This window comes from Rhinolophus ferrumequinum, chromosome 7, assembly GCF_004115265.2.
Source record: "Rhinolophus ferrumequinum isolate MPI-CBG mRhiFer1 chromosome 7, mRhiFer1_v1.p, whole genome shotgun sequence".
In the NCBI taxonomy this organism is placed as follows: Eukaryota; Metazoa; Chordata; class Mammalia; order Chiroptera; family Rhinolophidae; genus Rhinolophus; species Rhinolophus ferrumequinum.
The window spans coordinates 13,884,013-13,907,586 of record NC_046290.1 but is presented as its reverse complement, the minus strand read 5'-3'; positions in this window follow the sequence as shown (position 1 = coordinate 13,907,586).

Here is a 23,574-nt window from a genome sequence, read left to right as displayed (position 1 = left end):
CCCAGAAAGCAGTTTCCAGGCTCTCGGCCTCACATAGAAAGGTGCTGGCTCAGGTAGTAGATAGCCATCAGCTGTGGCTGGTTGGCCGTCAGCTGTAACCAGTGAGCCATTGGGCACTAATATAACTGCCGTGGCTAGGCTAGCAAAAAATGGGGCTAGCAAGAAGAAGGTGGCTGAGCCTGCAAGTGGAGCAGTGAGGGTTGAGAATTGTGTGGCTCTTGTTTCCTGTGTCTCCAACCCAGCCACCAGCGAGAATATAGTGGTGTGACTCCCCTACCTATGGCTCCGTGGGTGTTCCTTTTTGGCCTTACCATGTCCTGCGTTCTTATGTGGGGAGCTGAGACCCTGTAGGCCACCCTGCACGACAGCAGAGAACATGAATAGAGTAAAGGGTAAAGAATTGAAGCCCATAATTTATTATAATCCAACTTCATTTTTTTCTCTTTAATTCCAAGGATAAAGAATTTGGTGGTGATTGAATTATTATTATATGGTCAAAAACCAAACATGTTTCATTGAGAGAGACTTCTATTGATGAAAGCTACCTATTAAAATTTAATATTCCTTAAAAAGTCACATCTGCTTTTCACAATAATTTTGTGGTCATTATAATAACCATGGAAAATCATTGACCAATTTCTGTATAATAAGTAATTTATTAAGTACTTTAGATTTGTTACATAATTTAATCTTTTCAGTGACCTTATGTTTTCTCCATGCTGTTGTAGAATTTGAGGCTTATAAAATGAATTGCCCAATGATACTCATTAATTATAAGTGCTGAAATATAAATCCATGACTGCATTGATGACTGAATATTTAATATAATATCTTAAAATATTTTACAAAAATATTTTCAAATTATGTGATTGCTGCATTGTGAGATACTTTCTTTTGTATTCTGTTCTGGTAATCTCTCTCTTGGCTGTGCAGAGAGGAAAGTAAGAAAAAATAGAATGCAATTGAGTATCTTATAACAATTCCCCTCCCTAAAATTCCTGACAATCAGATCAATGAGAAATAGGCATAAATTATTGCTTGAAAAATTAACTCTGGAAATGTGTAGGCAAGACTTTTCTTTAATGTGAGAACTCAATGACATGTCTCCATGTGTAATTTAATAATTTAAAAATATCCTTTTTGTTTAAAAATGTCTTGCACTTTAGGAATAATACACGGGTCAAATATAATTCAAGAAAAACTCGGGTTTTGTTTTGTTTTAACTCTATGTTCATTTTCCCATTTTCCATATCAGGGATTCACATTTAATATTAGTTATATAATACAATATTTTACTCTTAATTAATAACAATATTTATTTATTGAGTGTCTGATATGTTCTAGATACGCTCCTAAGAGCGTTACATATGTTAACGTTTGTGTGCTTCACAGGAAATGTTTGAGTTATTATAGCAAAAACTTAAGCCCTCAGGAATTAAATAACCTTCTTATGTTTCCCCATTGGAAAATGGCATAGCATGGTTTCAAATGCAGGTAGTTGAATTCTACAGTTCAAGATATTAACTATTGCACACTAAAACCCTTCCAGAAAATAAAAGTTTGCAAAAATGCCAGATTCCTCAACTGCATCAACTTTTCCAGTTGCCAGGGGGGGAAAAAGGGCATTATATAAATTCTTGATACCATTATTTTTTTCAGATTTCCTAGTAAAAATATATCCAATATATCAAAAATTTTAAATGGTAGAAATTCCTGTCATAGATTGAGTGAGTACTGTCAAGCTATTTAACTGGTAACAATGTATGTTGAAAACTTCATTTCTGAAATGGGAAGAAAATTGGTGTTATTTCAAAACGGTCATTAAAGCCCTAGATAGGAAATAAGTTTTGATGGGTTCGGTATGAATTGTTAGTCTTGCTGAGATTTAAAAAAATGTTTAGATATTCTCTGATACTCCTGTCAAGTGTGACTTAGATTACCTCCCAGAAGCTGAGCGCAAAGGCCAGACCTTCCTGAGCAAAGCTGGGTTAAGTACTATACCCGTAGTAAAGACTGAAATTAATTTCAATTTTACTGGTTGACATACTTTCTCCTTTCCCAATATGAATGATAAATTTATACTACATACCTTATTATTCTGCATATTTTACTCTATATAATAATTAAAAGTTTCAGTCACAACAATTTTGGTCATTTTTATCTCTAATTCAAATATTTTAATTTTTGCAGGGATTCAAATATACCATTACTATAGTCTCTATTTTGTTTTTGTGATAAAAATGGATTACCATGATAAAAAGAATATGATATTTTAAGCAATGCAATCTTACCAAAACATGTTTTACCATTCCAAGCATAAACTTACCGTAAAGCAAAATACTAAGATGTCTATTTCTATAACTCACGTTTTATTTTTTTAAGTTAAAAACACCAAAATTCCCACATACACAAATATATATGCCTGTATGCATATATCTATCTATATTTATACATATCTATATATATACACACACATATATACACACACACACACACACACACACATATATATATATATTTATGCATGTGCATACACGGACATATATCAATTTCCCATATATAATAAATAGCATAAGATTGTTAGTAAATATGTAAGGTTTGTATTTTAGTTCTCTGTATCTCAGCTCAGAAATTAGGACCACAGAAATAGTTTAAAAGCCGCTCCTTTTTTCCTCTTTAACTTTTCATTCTTAGAAAAATCCGTTTTAAATAACCAACTCCTGATCTATATTCTGGGCATGTTTTCAATGATTATGTACTGACAATTTCTAGGACAGTAGAACAGAGATCCCCCTCTTTTGTTTTAAATGCTAAATATGAAAATTATTGGTTTAAAACAGTAATCACATATTGGCTTTGTCAAATTAATGAACAACGTCAAATTGATAAATGTCACAACTTTTGAGTTATTTCATACTGAGCACATCTCTTTCTGCTACAATTTTGTTATTAAAAACTCACTTTTTAAAGTTTTATAATATCAGATGTCTGAGTATGTGTGCATTTACATTTTTTTCCAAATTAAATGATTTTAATTTTATGCTTGAAATAGGGGGATTCAATTCTTGTAGTCAGATACCTAGTTCTGAAACTCTGAAAAGTCCATGACATCTTTTGTTTTTTAACCCAAATCCATTTTGATCATACCATGTTGCTGAAGGTCAAAGCACTTCTACAGCAGTGTGGGTATTTTGATGTCACCTCAGGAAGAGGCACTCTCCCACGTTAAGAAAGAATTACTAACAGGTATAATAACTTCCACACAACCTTTCACGTGAGTCACAAATACAATGTGTGCAGAGGCCGTAGGGGCCAGTGGGAAGCTGTTTGCAGGGGTCATGGTGTTTGACTGAGCTTGGACAAGTCAACTGAGTTCTGAGGACAAGTCAAATGTGTGCACATAAGTCCTCTTATGGGACAGTGGTAGGTGGTCAGCTCTCCCCATGTACCCAGTGCTGGATTTTGAAGATCCAGAAATTCTAGTGCTGGATTTTGAGGATCCAGAAATTCTGGCCTTTACTAAAAAGGCATAGTTGTCAATGTGGGAGAATAAAGCATGTTTTATTTAACAGTTTAACTTGATTTGTAACTTATAAATCTTGAAACACATATTACACGGTCTTGATTATTATTCTTGCCTGGGGCCCTAAGAATGCCCAAGCCTCACTTAAATATTACATTAGATACAAGAAAGTGGCCACATTACATATAAACTGCACCCTAGTCTTCACTTTTAAAATATAATGAAATATATTTAAAATATATTTAAGCAGAACCCTTGTAATGTCAGTTAGAGTTGCCTATTCAACAAGGTTTATTTTTCCCCAGAATAAAAGGTGTTCCATTTGTATATAAAAGCTTTATTTCTCAAAACTCTTATGTTGTAAAATTTTGGGGCAGATATGTTCTTCCTATACTGTTTTAACTTGGGTAATAGTAATAAGAGTGATTATTAGTCATAAACACAAAGGTGTTGTTTAATCATATACCGTATATAAATATTTAGTTGTTAACCTAATACATACTTAACAAACACACACACACACTCACACAATTCAAATAGAAACTATAAGAAACAGCCTGGATGGATCAAGAATTGAGATGAAATCTGATTGATAACTTGATAATACTCCTTTGGGTATGAATCTTGGTGTAGCTGAATCCAATCTGAAAATGTACAAACCTTCGTGTTTTCTCTATCAAACAATTTGAACCTGCTTATGAATAATCAAGCTGGTGATGTTTTATACACAGACTCCTGTATACTTCTATCATAGTGTATCAACAATTGTAGTTCAGATGATTTTACACATTATTTATTATCATTATTTTGTAGGTACATGCTACATTTCATGAAAGGATTGATGAATGCTTAGGTTTGGAGAAGCAAAGCCTGGGAAAAATGCTAAAGGATGTCTCTGTTCTTTTCCCTCTGGCTATTGATCCATAACTGTTATGTTCAAATAGAATCTGGAATGCCCAAGATCCTTCCTTCACAACCTCCCGTAAGAGACTATGAATCGTAATGAGACACATTAATGAAGCCCAGTTATCATCTGATAATAGTGTCATTAACACTTATTATCACATAATTAGATTGGACATTGGCCATCTCAGAGCCAATTTAAAAGAAGAAAAAAAATACTGTATCTCAAGGAAATATATGAGAATGAAACACTGCAAGGAGTGGCTGAATAATGATATACTTTCAGGGAGAATGAGACATCTTATTATCTGGCCTATTATTGGTTTGAAATGGCAGTAATCAAATCACCCTCTCCCCGTTTCCCCTCTATCTTTTACGTATTGGTTACTTGTTAAATCTTCTGCCTTCTCAAACTGGAGCAGTTATCTCAGCGATGACATTTTTAGTGATGGGAGAAAATCATAATAGCTGTGGGTGATTGTTAGGAGAATCAACACAGCCCTGAACTTTATAGGTCACGATGTCTCTGAGCCTGTGGGTATAGCTGCATTTTGAAATAGATAACTGTGTCTCCCTTAGCATCTTCCTTTTTCCTATTTTTTCTCGTGTGCAAGTTTACAAAGGTCAGATGCCAGTATAATCTAGAATAAGAGCTTTTGTGGCTCACTTTGAAAGGTTACTTTAGGGAAAGTCTCATGAAGCAGCAGTACCCCGAAGTGCTGAGGGGAATGTGGCTAAAACCTTCTTACTTCCTAATAGAGCTTCTAACACGATTAGATGTATAGGGTGCAGGATTCCTGTATGTTTCTGAGGTCTTTCATCTCTATTTACCAAATAGAAATAAGGAGTCATCTCAAGGTCATACTTACTTCTGAGGTCATGTCCATTGGACATCAAATCAATGTGAAAATCAATTCTACCATAGTAGCACAGCCTAAAACACCTGTTTAATGATTTATTAGAATAATGGAATGCAAAATATTGGTAGTAGTGAAGGAAATGTCACAGGCCACTTTTCTCTATTGACAATAATACAGTATGGTAATGAGCTTTCCAAACTCCAGAATTGTTTTGGCTATTGTCCCATGAAACCAGAAATAGCCTAACATATTTTCAGGAAATCAGTGAAGTTTAGAGTCCTGCCAAATTTAAGTTAAGAAAATTTTTGTAATATATGTATTTTAATGCAGTAGATAATCTAAATTGAGTGAGTAGCTGGTGACTTATGTAAATAGCTTCGTGAACCAAATCCAGATATTTGAACTCTGAATGATTTAGGATAATTATAATTAAATCAATTTGAATGTTATTTGTTTGGATGTGACCTAATGGCAGTTACTATTGCACATTTAATAAAGGGATAATTTTTAGTAAAGTATGGACTAGTTCTATTTCTAAGTCATACTTACGTTTCAGATTGTTATAAGATTTGCTACAATTGGTGCTGTCCTTCCTTCCTTCCTTCCTTCCTTCCTTCCTTCCTTCCTTCCTTCCTTCCTTCCTTCCTTCCTTCCTTCCTTCCTTCCTTCCTTGATGGGAGAAGACTCTGGACATGGAGATGGATGGCAAGCTGAGTTGTTTACTTAATGGTGACTTTACTTTTAGGATATAATGATAAACATTAGATATATTTATAAAATTAGTTGTGAGTTTATAGTGTCAGAGAGACAAAGACAGACAGAGAGAGACAAGCAGAAAGACAGAGAGAAATAGAGAAAGAGACACAGAGAGAGATTTCTGGTAGATACATGCACAAATGTGCTTAGTCAGTAGATTTCATATGGAAAATTACGTGCTAGAGTCTTTCCTATTTTTCCCTTATCTTCCTTGGGGAAACATTAAAAATACATCTAAAAATATTATTTTCCAGGTATTGGTATATCTGCAAATCTCACTTTGATATATACTTTAGATACATACTTTAGTATCTAATTACAAAAAACTTGAGCCTAATAATCAGTCAGCAATTTTTTAAACTAAATCCTCCTCTGCAAGGCGTTTTTAAGGATTTCTGTGCAATATTTGCACCATCATAGTATCTATCCAGGCGTTTGCTTGTTTCCTCTGCCAGTAAGTATTATTTCGTTGCTGCTTTAACACTTTGGGGGCAATGCACATATTTTGATAGATTGTCCCCCTTTGCCCTGTACCAGCTTTTCATCAGAACTGGACACAAGTGACTTCTGTCACTAATCAGAATTTAACCTATAACTGGCTGCAATTTTTACCAAAACTTTTCTGCGAGTTTACAAAATGAGCAAAGTATAATGCAGAAGGCGAATCCCCCTGGTAACGAAAGTGATTCCCCCCAAGGCCCAATGAGCCAAGACAAATATGAAGATCCCTGGAAGTTTTCATATGTGGAGGATCTGCTTGATAACAACCCACCCAAATTTTTTTGGCTTATCTTAACTCTGAGGCCTTGGTCCATAGAATTCCTAATTACCAAAGCTGCAATAATTTGGAGATCCTTTTTAATCATTATTTAAGGAACTTTTTTGTCTCCAGTGACAGTTTTTACTTAAAATCTATTTTGTCTGATATAAACATACCCATGCTCTCTCGCTTACAATTTGCATGGAATGTCTTACCCATCCCTTCACTCCCAGCCTACGTATGTTCTTATATTTAAAATGGGGATCTTGTGTATTACCTTGATTATGGCAATGGTTTTGCAGGTGTATGCATAACTGCAAACTCATCAAATTACATACATTAAATATGTCCAGTGTTTCTTTTATCTCAGTTATACTTCAATAAACTGTTTAAAAAATAAAAGGAAGGTGAATATCCTCTTCTCTCAAATTCAAAGTTCCTTTATAACTCGAAAGGTGGGGAGGGGCATAAATATCCTTTCCCTCTGTGTCACACCCTCTCTCCTATCTGCTGGGGATTATTGGACCTCCATGTCTGGGAGAGAATATCATAGAAATGAACAGAGTCTGAAATAATTCTTCCTAAATAATGCCATATGTGGACCACTGGCAGTCTAGTGTAACTAACTCCATATTAAAAAAAGAAGTTGTTCTAATTCTTTGGAAGAAAATCTTTTTTAAAAGTACACAAATCACATGTGTTCATGTTCAAATATATGGTGGCTATATAGGTTTTGTTTTCATATGTCCATGACATATGGGTGCCCACTAATAGTCACATCCAGGAATAAGTAAATTATTTTACACTTGAATAAATACAGTACCGTTCTGCTGTTTTTTGTAAAAGAAATGAAGACACCATGTTAAAATGGCGTTTTCTCTGCAAGAAAAGAAACAATGTCTTATGGGCTGATCTGTGTCTCCTCCCTACTTCCCCTGCCCCCAGGTCCATCTGCTGAAGCCCTAACCCCTTACCTTAGAATGTGACCATATTTGGAGACAGGATATTGAAAGAGATAATTACATTAAAATTAAATTGTTAAAGTGGGCCCTAATCTAATATGGCTAGTGTCCTCATAAGAAGAGGAGATTAGGACACAGAGACTCCAAATATGTGTGCAATCATGTGAGGACACAGCAAGAACGTGGCAAAGGAGAAAGTTCAGAAGAAACCAAACCTGCTAACACCTTGATTTCAGAATCCTAGCATCCGAAACTATAAGATACATTTTTGTCGTTTAAATTACCTAGTCTGTGGTATTTTGTTATGGAAACCTAGAGTGTGAATAGAAAACGCTTAATAGATTTTCAATTGCAAGTCTCTCATGAAATAGCAAGAAGAATAATAGTCATGTAAATTCTATTCAGTTTCCATCCAGTGCCCTATTACCCTATGTATGGATAATGACATATGAACATATATAAAATAATTATTCTCTAAGATAAACATGAATACAATTATCATTGACTCATATACTTTAAAATCTGAATGAGTCTTTACATTGTAAGTTTTTCTTATAGGTATGATAAAAACTTGAAACCATAAGGTTTGAATATTTGCTTTTTAAACATTTTGATATTTAATTGGAATCCTGGAGTTCAAAGTGATGCTTTAGATGTGACATAATTAATTCTTCACTTTTTTCTATGATGTTGTCAAGGATGGTATTAATTTTCCATTGTACACATTTTTATGAATGTTAAATACATAAATATGTCTACCAAAGGCAAAACTGAGAAAAATATCTGCATAACCCAATCCTTGAGCTACTCTAGTTAATTTGATTTTACCTCATATAATGTTTTTTTATATTAAACATATACAATATATCATTTTACAGAAAATAACAACAGCATTTTTGACCAGTTTTTGTATATAAGGTTCCATACTACTCACTATACAAACATTTAAACATCACAATCAACATTTGCCATAGATATGTCTCCCCAATTACAGATGTAGCAAAGAGGTTCAAAAAATTAAATAATTTGCCTAAGATTACTTAAGTAGTAACTAACAAAGCCAACATTAGGAGCTGTCAAATTTTAAGTCTATACTCTAATTAGTATACAGTGTATTTTTTGCGGAAGTATTTGCCTGAAGGTGATTCCCAGTTGATAAATTCTATATGTATTGTATACATATAAATATGTATATACATATTGTGCACATGTATTGCATGCATAATGTATGTATAAGAACATACATATGTGTATATATGCATCCATGTATATGTACATATGTATATGTATTATATATTAATGAACTTATTTTTCTATGTAAGCATGATAGATTTTTGAGACTTGGGATATGTTCAAAGGAAAACATTATAAAAATAAAAAATCAAAAGTCAATTCATGTATTTTGCTTACATTTCTTGCAGTACCTTAGAGAATAATTCATTAAAAAAATGCAGCATTATATAAATCTTACTCTCAAAATTTGTAGAACACTTAAATTACTCTTAAAATCTTTCTAGATAGTCCAGGAAATAATAATGTACTTTACCACTTCAACCAATTAGAAGAAAGAAAAAAAAAAAAAAAACTAAACTGATGTAGAAATGCTTTGGTAAAATTCCATGTAGATGTTGGTATAAAAAGCCCAAGGTTGAGAATGCTAGGAGGAAATATTTTTAACTTGACAAATGCCATCCACTACACCTCCTTAGAAGTGAAATAATAGAAGCCTTTCCATTAACAAATAAAATGAACCTACCTAATATCACTGTTTCTCTCAGCATTGTCTGGGATATCCTAAGCATTAAAAAAAAAAAAAAAAAAAAAAAAAAAAAAAAAAAAAAGTAGTCTTTTTATATATTACATTTTGTTGACCTGGGTTATCATGAATAAACAAATGGGATACACATATCAGAAGTGCCCTTTGATTGGTGGTCAGAAAACAGACAAATCGCATAGGTGTCTGCAAGTGTTAAACTAGATTCCACAGAGCACAGCTGGGACATAAATCCAGTAGAACAAAGTGTCAACATCTATTATTGGGTGTAGTGTAGCACAGAAGTACTGATGCCCTGCCATTTGATTTTACGCTTAGTGCACCAACACACCCTCAGCAAAGTATTGAGGGCACAATGTCCCCTTTCAAGCTATAGCCAAAGAAATTGTGAGCCAATTGCTCTGACCCAGATGAAAATTGAAGATTTAAGGAAAGTCTATTTGGGAGACACAGATCTGGATGAAATGGAAGAAGGAATACAAATATATCTGCAGAAGGAAAAAGTAGAATCTTTATTCTGGTATTGGCAGAATGTATCAGTAATTGATGAAAATTATTTGGGATATTACCAAGCTTCATGTCTGAGCCACCTATGATATCACTTAGATTTTTCTAGTAAAAGTGGCCATTGTCCTGAGAGTGAGTCATGAAAAGTTTGGGTCCTTAGAGAGGCAAGGAAGATTTAAGAGAATCGACATGCTTTTCATTTAAGAATGTTGAAATGTTAACTCTAAATTTATTAACACAGCCCAAGACAATAAAAATGGAACTTATTAAAAGTGATTTATTATGGAGAGAGATTTGTATGAGAAATATGTCAGACCTGTAGAGATGGTACCTGTAGATTTTTAAGTTTTTCGATCAAAATCTTGTTAAACATTTGTCATGGTGGGCAACATTATTTGGTGTCCTCAGTCACTCCCTATGGGGATTAGAAAGTCTCCATTTTGAATGAGTGGTTAGAAAAAAGAAAAGAAAATCTATCACCTTATATACAGTTAAATGTAAAAAGACTTAAAGAATTTCACAGACTGAAAATTTGTAGAACTCTAAAATTTTCAGGTAGACCATTCCCTAAAGTAAGAACACAAATAAACAGATGTGTTGCCTTGTTCACGTTTATGGTGCCATCAGTTGTATATCCCTGATCTCCACATATCTCCATTTTTGGCTAAGGGATAAAGGAACTATATTGCCTAATGAATTTGTTAGCTAGGACTGCCATAACAGAGTACCAAACAAATCCATTGTCTCACAGCTCTGTATACTAGAAATATGTGATCAGGGTATTAGCAGGATTGGTTTCTTCTGACGCCTGCAAAGAAGAATCTGTTCTATACTCTCCCTCACTTCTGGTGGTTTGCTGGCAATTTTTGGTGTCCACTGGCTTGCAGAAGTATTGCCATAGTCTCTGCCTCCATCTTTACCTGGCATTCTCACCATGTGGATGTTGATTTCCAAATTACTCCCTTTTTTAAGGACACTAGTCATACTGCTTTAGAGCCCACCCTCAGGATTTTATCATGTTTTTTTTTTTCCATTTGTTTTTTTTTGTTTTTTTAAACCACAAAAACTCTATCTCCAACTGAGAGATGCAGGGTATGAGGGCTTCAACATATGAATTTTTGGAGAATACGATTCAACTCATATGAGATCCGACAATTAAGTTCACAAACTCATCTTAGAAAAAGCGCTACATTCCTTATTGCTGAATATCACTATGGTCACCTTTGAAGTACTCCCGTTGAGAAGATATGCACCGACACAAGCACCTAGTCCACCCTTCAAAGCAATTTTGGGACTCTTTTTCTGGAATGGCCATCAGAGCTGTCATCATATTACCCTTGATGTCCTGAATGTCATCAAAATGTCTTCCTTTTAATATTTTCTTTTTTGTCTTTAGATAAAGAAAGAAGTCATTGGGGGACAGATCAGGTGAGTAGGGAGGGTGTTCCAATACATTTATTTGTTTACTGGATAAAAACTCCCTCAGAGGCAGTGCCTTGTGAGCTGTTTGCATTGTCGTGAGGCAAGAGCCATGAATTGTTGGCAGAAAGTTCAGGTTGTCCAACTTTTTCACGCAGCCTTTTCAGCACTTCCAAATAGTAAACTCGGTTAACTGTCCAGTTAGTACAAAATCATAATGAATAATCCCTCTGATATCGAAAAAGGTTAACAATATCATTGCAACACGTTCACGAACTTCATTGTCAGACCTCCTAACACCTATTATGTTCCTAAGCTAGCAATAAATGTCATGTTGTCTGGTTACCAGAATGTGGAGGAACAATATAAATGAAGGAGACAGAAAAACAAAAACAACAACAAAAAAAAATGGTGTCACCAAAATATAAGGTCAGAATGAAAAGATGGGTGGCTGTGTGTTCTTAAAGGATTTAGACATTGTGGGATGTCATACCTTGGCTGATAACTGGTAAAGAAGCCATATTTGGTTTATAAAGTGATAGCAGAGTAAAGACTTAAGAGAATTTATGGTTCTGCCTTTTGGATTACTGATGGGGAACAGAATCACTTAGGCCTGAATCCCATATTATAATTCACAACCAGTATTCCAAATAAGGTTCTCAAGCTTTCTCACTTTCCCCTAATTAGAAATGGTAAGATCATTAGGAGATGGGTGGGAGTAGGAGAACAAAGAATTTTTGTAGGATCGGGCAAGTTAATCAAGATATTCTTACTCCTAATATAGAGATCAACAGGAATCCATTTTAGGAAACTTAATTTTGAAGACGATTATTTTGGATGAGGAATAAACTATCACTTCTTCATTCAGTCATTAAAGGACTGAGCATCCTGTTCTGAAGGCCAGTGAAAGCTTTCTGTCAATGTCACTGAAGAAACTACCCAATTCCATGTGACATAGGCATACCATGGACTGAGCTTGCTGACAAGGGCCTTCCCACACAGCCAGGTAGGAATGGTGCTCAGCACCTAGTATGCCTGTATTTCTCCATCAATGATAGATGGATAAATGATAGAATGATAGATGCACTGGATCCACATCCACAATAGTGCTTTCAGCCCAGAAATCGCTTCCATACAAAGGAAAGTAATGCTTGTACAGTGCTATAATTATGCTAGACTTCTAAAATGTATTGTGTTATTGAGATATCTTTGCACAGCTTTAATCTTCTGCCAATTGTATATTCAGTGTGAGTCAAAAGCAGCAATTTCAAATGCCAAAGTAAATTCTAAGGAGAAATTATCAGTTTCCATTTGATTAAGAAAGTATAAAACTAAGAAAAAAGCTACTTATTAAAGATTAACCACTGGTGCTTTGGGGAAAATGCTAAGATTTAAATTTCATTAATCCCGCATTTTATCTCCAATTAGAATAAGTAGCAATGGCAATTTTACAGGGTGGTCTTGAATTTCTTGAAACAGCGATTTTCATATAAGTGTCTGTGTGCTTTTCTGGAGTAAATAGTCCGAAGAAATGTTCTTTTGTTGGACACACAGACTAGTTATGAAACTTTTTCAGTTATATAAGCATTTCCTGGGTGTACTATTGTGTTTTTTTTTTATTCTTTTTGAAACAATATATTTGATATGATGCTATTTCTTAGAAAGTGTACCTTCTGATAATATAAAACAAGTCACAGTTTTGCCAAGCAAAAATATTGTGCTTACTCAGAAAAGCTCATAGGGATCGTGGGGTGTGTATGTCTGTGATAGGCTTCCTGACAGACGCCTGCTCTTTGCAGAGGCAAGTACTTCATCCGTGTTGGCTGTTGTCAGTTCATGTGCTCTTCATGGTTGCCAGTGTGTGGTCCTCATTGCCCTGCATCATGGTGATGCTTATGGTGGTTGTTGATAGGGACAATTTGAAAAAAAAACCCTCATCCTTTCACCATGCCCTGCACAGTTCTCTAACCCTAGCTACTTCCAGATGTAAGTCTAGCTAAAGGAGTGGCTTCTCCACCAGCCATCAATTTCTAGATTCCATTTTCTTTTCAGTATTCACACGTCCCTCTTTCCAAGTGCTTAATGTGCCAAGTTCTAGGCATTTTTAATGTCTTCATCAGAGTATGGCAAAGAAGCATGTGACATATTTTTACTAAGAAAATGAATAGACATTAAACTCATTCATACTGAAGAGTTACTTCATCCACAATTTTTTACTAACATTGTTCTTTTATTTTTATTGAGATATAACTGACATACGAGTATAGCATTGTCAGTTATCAAAAATAAATAAAGTATTCCTTTTGAGATGTGAGAAAATGGGAAAGGCATCTGTTTATTCCCTGAGGAATTATCAAGAAGCAGGGAACAAAGTGAGGTAGTAGAGTAATACTAACTCCCAAATACTAAAACGAACATCTTCTTTCTTTCTTTTTCTCTCCCCTTCTAAAGTGCCTTTGGAATCCCTTCTCACCATCTGCCCCAACAGTCAAATTTTCATAATCCATCCCCCAATCTGTCTGTCACAAAAGTTCCTGACTGGTCTCTCTGAAAAGTCTCTTGTGCTCCCAAACCTAGTTGCTTTATTTCACATTTTTTTATCCTCTGAATGACACATCCAGCTGGGTAATATTTTCCCTTCATTATAACCAAAGTTTAGAAAGCTTATAAAATGTATACAGTCCAACTTGTAATTTTCAACAAAGTATTAGAATTCAATTTTTTCAGTTCAGAGTTTAATTGCTTTCCACAAATCATTCTGTATTTTAAATAATTTCTACTCTTGTTTATGAAATTTCTGATATGGAAGTATTTCACAGAAATATACATTAAATTCAGGTATAACAATTTCAATTGTATGTCTGAAATATAACATAATCTATTTTTATTATATTATGAAAATGTCATTTGGTATAAATAAGGTACCAATAGTGATGTAGGATGTTGCTTAGTGAATGCCTGGGTTCGTAGTCTCATGGAGCTGAAGAATGGATACACGGACCAGGGAGAGGCAAAAGGTTGCACAGGAAGCTAGTTTATAATAGTAAGCAAAGAGTTACAGCTCCCGAGCGGGAGGGGGTACCCGAAGCTGGGATTCCCACTAGTTAAGGCAAAAAGCTTGTGTTTATATACCTTTATTTCTACCTGGCAGGGGGATGTTGGGATGCAGCTGCCTATGGATACAATGTTTCCCAGACTCACTCTGCTTGTGGGAGGACTTTGAAACAAACCCATTTGTCCCCAAGTATGATTGATTGCATTTTTGTCCTGGTACAGTTGTCCTGATACAGTTGCCCTGTATTGTGTTTTTGTTCTGTTTTACTCAGTCTATCAATGAGTCTCTAACTACCTGATGTCATACTAACTAACCTGTCTCAATAGTAATAGTTTTGTGTTAAGTATAGAGTTTTGCCAATTATGAAATCCTTCCTTTATCCATTTGAAAGAGTAGATGTATGAAATTGGAATTTGCTCATTGTCATTTTAGATATATTTTTGGAAATGGAAAGCATAACAAGTTTTTTCTCTTTCTAAATCAACACAACGTATTGAAGTTGGAATGACAGAAAACAAATATTTGCTTGTTTGTTTATTCATTTATTCAATCACTCAAAATGTTTCTAAATGCTATAAAATAGGCATCAGCCCTCCTTTCATGAAGATCAGTCTAGTGGGCAATACGCATTTTTATCTCTTGCTGTTAATTAGATTCACTAAGTGCTCCCTCTTTGTCCTTATCTCAATATGTTAACTCTGTCTTATATCTTTAGAGGAAAATCAATTAAAATGCTAGGAACCAGTTTCAATTAAATCAATCAGGCCCTGACATTTTGTGGGCACTGATAATTCACTCTATCTCTCTGGTGCATTCTGACCTTGATCCAATCTCAACCTTGGCGGTGCATCTAGGCAGTGTGAGAAATGGAGGAGAGGGGGAGGGAGATTGAGAGATAGAGATAGAGAAAGAGAGATAGATATATATAGAGAGAGGGAGAGAGGGAGAGAGAGAGAGAGAGGACAATCTCTGGTTAGGAACCTGAGTATTTGTTATTTGTACAAAAATGTTGTCAGGGTACTCTGGTTGACAGTTGAGAACCACTGGTATGTGGGTATGTAGCTGAAATAATACTGATCAATTTAAATGAACATTTTGTGATTATCTGTCACCTAGTACACTAGTATGATCATATATACTTCCTGGTTATCACTTATAGCTGTTAGTAATTCTTTTTATTTACCTAATACAGATATCAGGAGAATTGAAAGCGCTTGTGACATTACAATTAGAGCATTTCTTTAAAATTACAAAATATAGCTTGGGTATAATCATCCAGTTTATGACTAAAAGGGAGAAAATAAAAACAAATTTATGATTAGTCCTATAATTGGCTCTATAATAATAATGGATTGATTCTGCCTGTATGTAGTATCAGGCAACAGGAAATGAGAACATAAAGCAGTCACTCTGATCAAAGGGAATTACTCTATGATTTCAAGGGAATACTAATACCATCTTTCTGCAGATATTACACCACTTCTGGAGAATAACTAACATACAAATAATCCTATTCCTGAACCATATTTCTAAGTACCTTTTGACCTTCATATCAGCTCAAAAGAGAATAGTAAATTGGATTACACAGCTGGGTATGTTTATAGTAGTTTTTATTTTAACTACTAGAATGTATGTGTTTACCCAGACATGATTTTAATATCAGAGTATCTGTGAAAGGCTTAATACAAATCCTTTTAAGAACTCTATTGACAGAATTTCCCAGTAGAAAATTAGTTCAAAAATAACAGGTCAGCAGAGCATTAACTAAATCACTCTGACTGGATTGGAAAAGAGAGAGAGACTGTGAATTATTCATAGGAGGATTTTAAAAAATCTCCCCAAATTTTGCTAAACATAGGACAGTGGTAGGTTTTCACTTAATCATCAGATCATTAAAGAAGCTACAAATCCTGATTCTGTCTTTTTAGATTGATATGATACAGTAGGCTAAAATATTAAATCATAATAACAATATAGCTCCTAAAAGACCATGAAGAGAAAAAATGCTGGATGGGTAGATCTATACATTAAATTAACGTTACATATATGATAATAAAGCCAAACAAGTTTAACTTACCCTTCGCATTTTGATATTTCAATGGATTTTTAATTTCTCTAGAATTCAAATTCTTCCACAAGGTTATTGGGGCTCTCTGTCTGCTTATTAAGATGATTTATTATACTACGAGGAATTTGATTTCCCCAAATTTTACATGGTTGTCTTTCATAATAAATTGGAAACATAAATTTTAGTGTTTGTATTGCGATCAATCTTTTACTTGCTCTGTGTTTTCAAATGCAGGAAAAAAAATAATGCCGTCTCACACTTATAAGTTTAACTGATCCCTCCTCTACTCCATCTGTAATTTCATTATATGAAAGAAGTCTGTACGATAAAGTTTAAAGACTTACAGAAAAGTGGGTAATTTATTTACACAGTTAGAACGAACGGGATTCTTAATACCAATATCAATTTAAGATATATTTTCACATATAGATTTTACTATAAATTATATGTTGTGCAGGAAAGTGCTTAATAATAAATCAAAAATAAAAGGAAAACAGTTAATAGAAATTGGTGAAGAGGGAATTGAGAGAGGACACAAAATGTGCAATACCTACCTGGTCTCAGTCACTTTTTATGCCTTTTCTTCTCTAATTGTTTGAGTGAAGTAGTAACAGCTCTAGCCTGGAGAACTCATTGTGAGTCAATTCTGAATTAAGGTGGCTAAATGATTTATTCATAGTCATAATTTTAGAAAGTGGCAAATTTGGAATTAGGTCCCAGGTTTTGCTCACTTTCTAAACTTCTTTCTCCTACAATTCTTCTGCCTAGTTAAATCAAAACTTTAAAGTATGGTTATATCAGCACATGATGTTTATGACCATTGGAGTGAGTTTGATTTACCATAGATGCTTTTGTCCAGGCATAGGATTTTGGATGTATTTTATATAGAAGTTTTCTATTTTGGATTACTGAAGCGTACTCTTAGGAAGTCACTCAGATTGCTCATAGCAAGGTATGCACCCTCCCAATGGCTGCTGCTGAGCTTCCTGTATATACTGTATGTCTACCATGTTCAAACTCATACCCAGATTTGTTAACTGTAATTAAAGAATGTGTGTGACTTCACATTTTCAGAAAATGTAATATTGTTTAAGAATCATTACTGAGAAGGATCTCATTATGAACCTGTAATTAATATTACTGATATTGCACATTGTGGTGGACACAAGGATGGCTCCCAAAGATGTCTTTGCTGATATCCTTGGAACCTATGGATATGTTACCTTACATATCTAAACGGACTTTGCAGTTGCGATTGAGTACCTTGAGAAGGGGAGATTGTCCTGTATTATTCAGGTGGGCCCAGTCTAATCACCTACATCCTTCGGCAAAGAACCTTTCCTTTCTATAGTCAGAAAGGGAGATGTGACAATAGAAGAATGGTCAGAGAGATGCCATTTTGTTGGCTTTGATGGAGGAAGTTTTCTATGCTGAGCAATGCAGGTGGCCTCCAGCAGCTGGAAAATTCAAGGAGGTAATTATTTGTATCTACATTCTAATTCCTTATTATCTTTGAGGATCAGATTCCCAGTGGACCGTATAATCAATACCCTCTCTATCTACTTATATATAATTCAGATGAAAGAAAGTATGGGACCTAACTTATTTAAGAGCAGACTCGCTCTGGGGAAAGCCTGATCTTTGTCATACAGTCAAGGTTATTTTGGAATGTAATCTCTCTTATTTTTACAAACATACAGAATTTGCCCCCATGAAATCAGTATCTAATTTGAGGGCAACAAAAACAAACAAACAAACAAAAAATGTTTCCTATAAAGTGATTTTACTTACTAGCTGGCCATTTGTGCATAATTTTATGTCCTTAAATATAATAAGGATTCCATAGTTTCTTAGAGCCCAAGCAATTTCTCTCAAAATAATTTATTTTGATTTGACAACTAACTGATAAACAAATGGTCATAGAACAGCAAACCTGAATTTCCCAGAGTATCTCACATGAAAACTTCTAAATATATTATTCTGACACATTCAGGGAATAATTTATTTCATTTGAAGATTATTTCAGTTACTCTAATGTAAAGCAAAAAAATAATATATAGAATAATCACAACCCTGTATTTTACTTACAAACATGGGTTTATTATGAAAGTTTTCCTCTCAACACTATATTATACAAGAAACAAAAGGAGAGGAATTTAGGGATATATATACACATATGTACATATATATACATATATGTGTGTGTATATACATATATATGTATTCACAAACATATGAATATGTGTAATAACATGTAATGTATAGACATTAGTTTTATTTATTACATTTTAACACTTCTTGATAATCCCAAGCAAGTAATTTTGTGCTTTCTGCGTCTCTTCACAATTTTTGTTTTGTTGGTTTTAATATCAAAGAACTGTATATTTCTGTTTGAAATTATCAAAGCAATGGCTACTATCTGACTATTTCTATTAAAGAAATAATTCCTATGCATTTGAATGTCAAAAACAACCGATAATCAATGTTATTTGATATTTATTCATGGTTATTATAAAAACAATTATTTCATAATAAAAATATTTAGAGAAATGAGCTGATTCAACAGACATGAGATCCGTTTTTCCCAGTAAGCTAATTTTAACATCCTCATTTTAATTTTAATATCTTCATTTCACCAAATTATACAAATAACATAGAGATTTGTTATATGCGAATAAGTGATTGAAATAACATGACAAAATCATAAGGACCTCTAAAAATTATGACAAGCTGCAAAGAAGAATACTCATTAAAGAGATTGTACAATTAATTTCACAAAAATATTTCAAACACAATTTGGCAGAAGGAAAATGTAGGGATTCCGGGTACAAGTTATAGTCTTCATTTAAACTTGTATTCTTTCCAATAAAAGTCCAGTAAAGAAATTTAAAAAATATAACTTTTGAATATATTATTTCTCTATTTTATTTGTTAATTACTGGCCTTCAAATTAACCCTGGAAAATTTTGGGACTTGCTAAGTAATATACTGTAATAAGTGAAAATATTGAGATTTGACCCTGTGCTTTTTCCATGTATATTAAATAGCCGAGAAAATGCAGCCACATACAAATATTGTATAATTCATATATTATAAATGTAGAGGTGTCAAGATGAATAAAATAAATTAAAAATCAAGTACAAGCATAGAAACAGGGCCAGAGTTTTCTGAGATTGTAAATAACACACTTGGGAATAAATTAAGATGCAACATTAGTAACTACATCAAGTTTTCTAAAGAAAAGACCATTTTTGCAAATGAAAGTAAATATCAGGAGGTTAAGTCCTTACTTTTGGATAGAGAAAACTAACATGAATTAAGGGGGAAAATAAATAAATAAATAAATAAATAAATAAATAAATAAATAAATAAATAAATAGCAGAGACAGTATAGAATTTACTAGATGGTCCCCACCTAGTGTTGATTTTTTGGATGGGTCGAATTAGAACCCACCATAGATGAGACAAAACCATAAGCATGGAGGCATGGTAGTGATGATTGAAGCAAACCCTACTACAGATTTGCAGAGTTGCACTGAGTCTGAACATAGGTGTAAAGGACAGAATAAATGTCTAACAGAGCTCCTACCATCTCCAATTTTTCTTTTGCTTCTTGTTTAAATCCTTAGGGCATTTCCATAGTGCCTCTGCAGAAGAATTCTCCCAACATTGCATAGCTAAGTAAACGTTGTGAAATTACATAGAACTCTAAAATATATTTGTACATATCCTCTCCATATATAGAATTATAATTTGCCAGACTCCCCAGTGACAGAAGATTTGAAATGGACATTGATCAGCATCTAAATGGACTCTAGGGAGCTGGTGATATATCCATTTGTTCACCAACACCAGGATCTCTCAATTATAAAAGGAAGCAGTTTTTTGCTATTTAGCAATTCAAAGCTTTGTTACTCTCTAAAGTCACACTGTCCAGATTCAGATATCAACCCTACCATTTACTTAAATACATGACCTCAGGCAAATGTCTCTATTATCTAAATTCTAGATACATTAACATTGAAAACACATAAAGGTATGATAATTATGCCAACTCCCAAAATCTCTGTGTGAATGGAATAAAATAGACCCTGGCAGATGATAGATGACAGTGAATGTTAGATGAAAGAGAGAAAGAGAAACAAAACTGAAACTGCAGTACCAGAGCAGGAAAAACAAACAAACAAGAACCCTCCCCCCCATAACCACATCCCGATATACTGCGAACAAAGAAAAATGGATAGGAATTTCAGGGAAAAATGTTGCTTATTTTTTCTTAATAAGGGCCTCCTTGGTTGAGTTTCCTAGAAGCAAAGCTTAAGAGGAACTCACATGCATACATGCTATTAAGTACAGGCTTCCATCAGACAAGGGCAATTCCCGGAAGTAACTGATATCAGCCAACACTTAGGCAGCTGAAGATGGGCTCAGTGGCTCAGTAAAGAATATCTAGGCAGGTCACCCCCCCACCTTTTCAACTTTCGTGTCCACATGCTTCTTGCATTTAATTCACCATACCTAGGGGTACAAAAAGCTGCCTATCCTTGATCAATTTGAGGCAATTGTGCAATTGATTTGTGCTCCAGAGTCTAACCCTATGAAGTACATCTTATGTAACCAAACTTTCCACTAGGAGTTTGAAATAAAGGAAAATAAATAAATAAAAATTATAGCACGTCCTAGAATAACATTGCTTCCTCAGAAATCATTTCATTATGACGTTGATGAGATACTTAGGAACTTAATTCTTGTTTATAGCAATGATGCTATGGTAAAGTTGGTTTTGTTATATGTTGTTTTGCTTAAAGTCACAGAACCTACTGACTATTAAGTGAGCACTTACTGTTATTAGGTTTACAGGGAAATTTTAACTACACTAACAGACCACTTAGAGAAGATTTTAGTGTTCAAGTGAAACTTCATCACAGTATAATTTTTAAATCATTAAAGAAAAAAATTATTAAATTTAAATTATATGTAAGATAAAATTTGTTTTCATTAAATTGAAAAGCATTAAACTCAAAAGAAATTAATTAAAACATTCTTGATATGAATTGCACACACTGGGAGTTTTTAAAGTATAATTTTTTTATCAATCTGAACATTTTATTCTTTTTCAAGTAGAACATCTGGATTTGGCTTACCTATAGGATGTTCCTTTGGCTCTCAACAGGGGTTATTTGCATGAACTTTACATTAGACTCTTGGCTTAAGGGAATAAATTCCATAACATGTATGAAAAACAACATATATAGAGAATTCTGTAAGTCATGTATAATGACAAAGTTTGGGATATAACTATTGAAAATATTACTTAATCTATAGATAAGTTGCTATGCTAGTTAAATATAATCATAGTCAGTAAGGTTTCCCAATCAAAATATAGTATAGCGAATACTTTGATCCATGGTAATTTGTTAAGAAAAAATGCTTAATTTTAATTTTAGGGAAAATAGTTGAAAAAAAGATAAATAACATATTCTATAAATCTTTACACCACCGTGTTGGTGTGGTCTTAACATAATATTTTTAAAGGAACAAATAAGCTTGATTATAAAATGTAAAAATAAAATAATTCCTTCAATTGAAAGGACTGATTGGGAGTTGGGGGTAGGATGCTGAGAGCTAGGCAATGTGCTTGGATGAATTGAAAAGCACTTAAAGGAAATTCAAGCAAAATGGTCGATCCCAGAGTGCTATCGGGGCAGCCAGTAGGGTTCTGAAAATAAGGTGGTTGGAAGTAGGCTGAGAGTCTGTTGCCAGCAAGATGTTCAATGACACTGAAAAAGTCATACAGAATGTTATGCACTTGAACTTGACAAGAAAGTAGCTCTTCCTACCAAAGCAGCAGAGTTAAATGCCATTCTTCGCCTCAGCTCCTGGGGGAAATGATGATGTCTTAACAAGAGTTCCCAGAAAGCAGTGAGTAATGCAGGTTTTAGAGAAAGCTGGCCAGTGCAGCAAACAGGCGAGATGCTTGCCGTGTTTAACAAATTAAGCCAGTACCCAACGTTTGGCAGAGTACATTGTAGGAAAGAAAACCCTTTCCAAATGTGTAGGGTAAAGGCTCTAGGCAAATGTGGAAAGGGCCTTAAAATGAGAAGCAATGTGTCTGTCGCTGACCATGAAACAATGGCTGTGGTTCGGAAAACAAAGGGTACTCAAGAAAGAAAAGACAAGCTGGGTTGAGACAGACCTTTGCCTGTGCTACATTACTAGAGTATCCCTATTATATTTTAGATTAAAAGAATGGTAGTTATCATTTCATACACTTATTCTTAAATAACAGCATATTAAACACACATTGCTACTCACAATGTCTGAGTTCCGTTATTCTCAGAAAACCCTTCTGCCATCTTTGAAAGACTAAAATGTAGGAGTCTCCAGGTAATTGCTACATGGTTTAGATAGATTTTACTGCATTATTAGGAACAAGAATTCAGTGCCTGAATCACAATTATAGTTAAAATATTGAATAAATGTTCACCTTTGTAGAGCAAAATATTAATTAATATGGAAAAGACATATGCTTAGTGTGGGATAACTGAATTTGATTCATGCTTTTGTGTTTCTTATCTTTATAACCCTGCAATATTTAATTAATTTTTTTGTGTCTCAATTTCTTCAAATATATAAAGTGTGAATAATAAAATTTACTATACAAGTTTATTATCAGTACAAAATTGGATAATGTATGTGAAATTCTGAACACAGTATATGATATAGAGAAAAAATATTTAGCATTGAGTGACTGTAACTGTTGTCATCGATGCATCTGTTTCAATTAAGAGTTCTCTTAAGATGAATTAAGTGAAGAGAAGCCTTTCTATGTAAAATGTCAATTTATTTACTTCAGATGCTTAAAATAATACAGCTCACAAAACATTTTTTTGGCTCCTAACAATTTTTACTGAGTAGTGAGAAAGTAGATTTGAAGTGTGATTGTCTTAAAAAAAAAAAGAAAAAGAAAAAAATACACACACACAC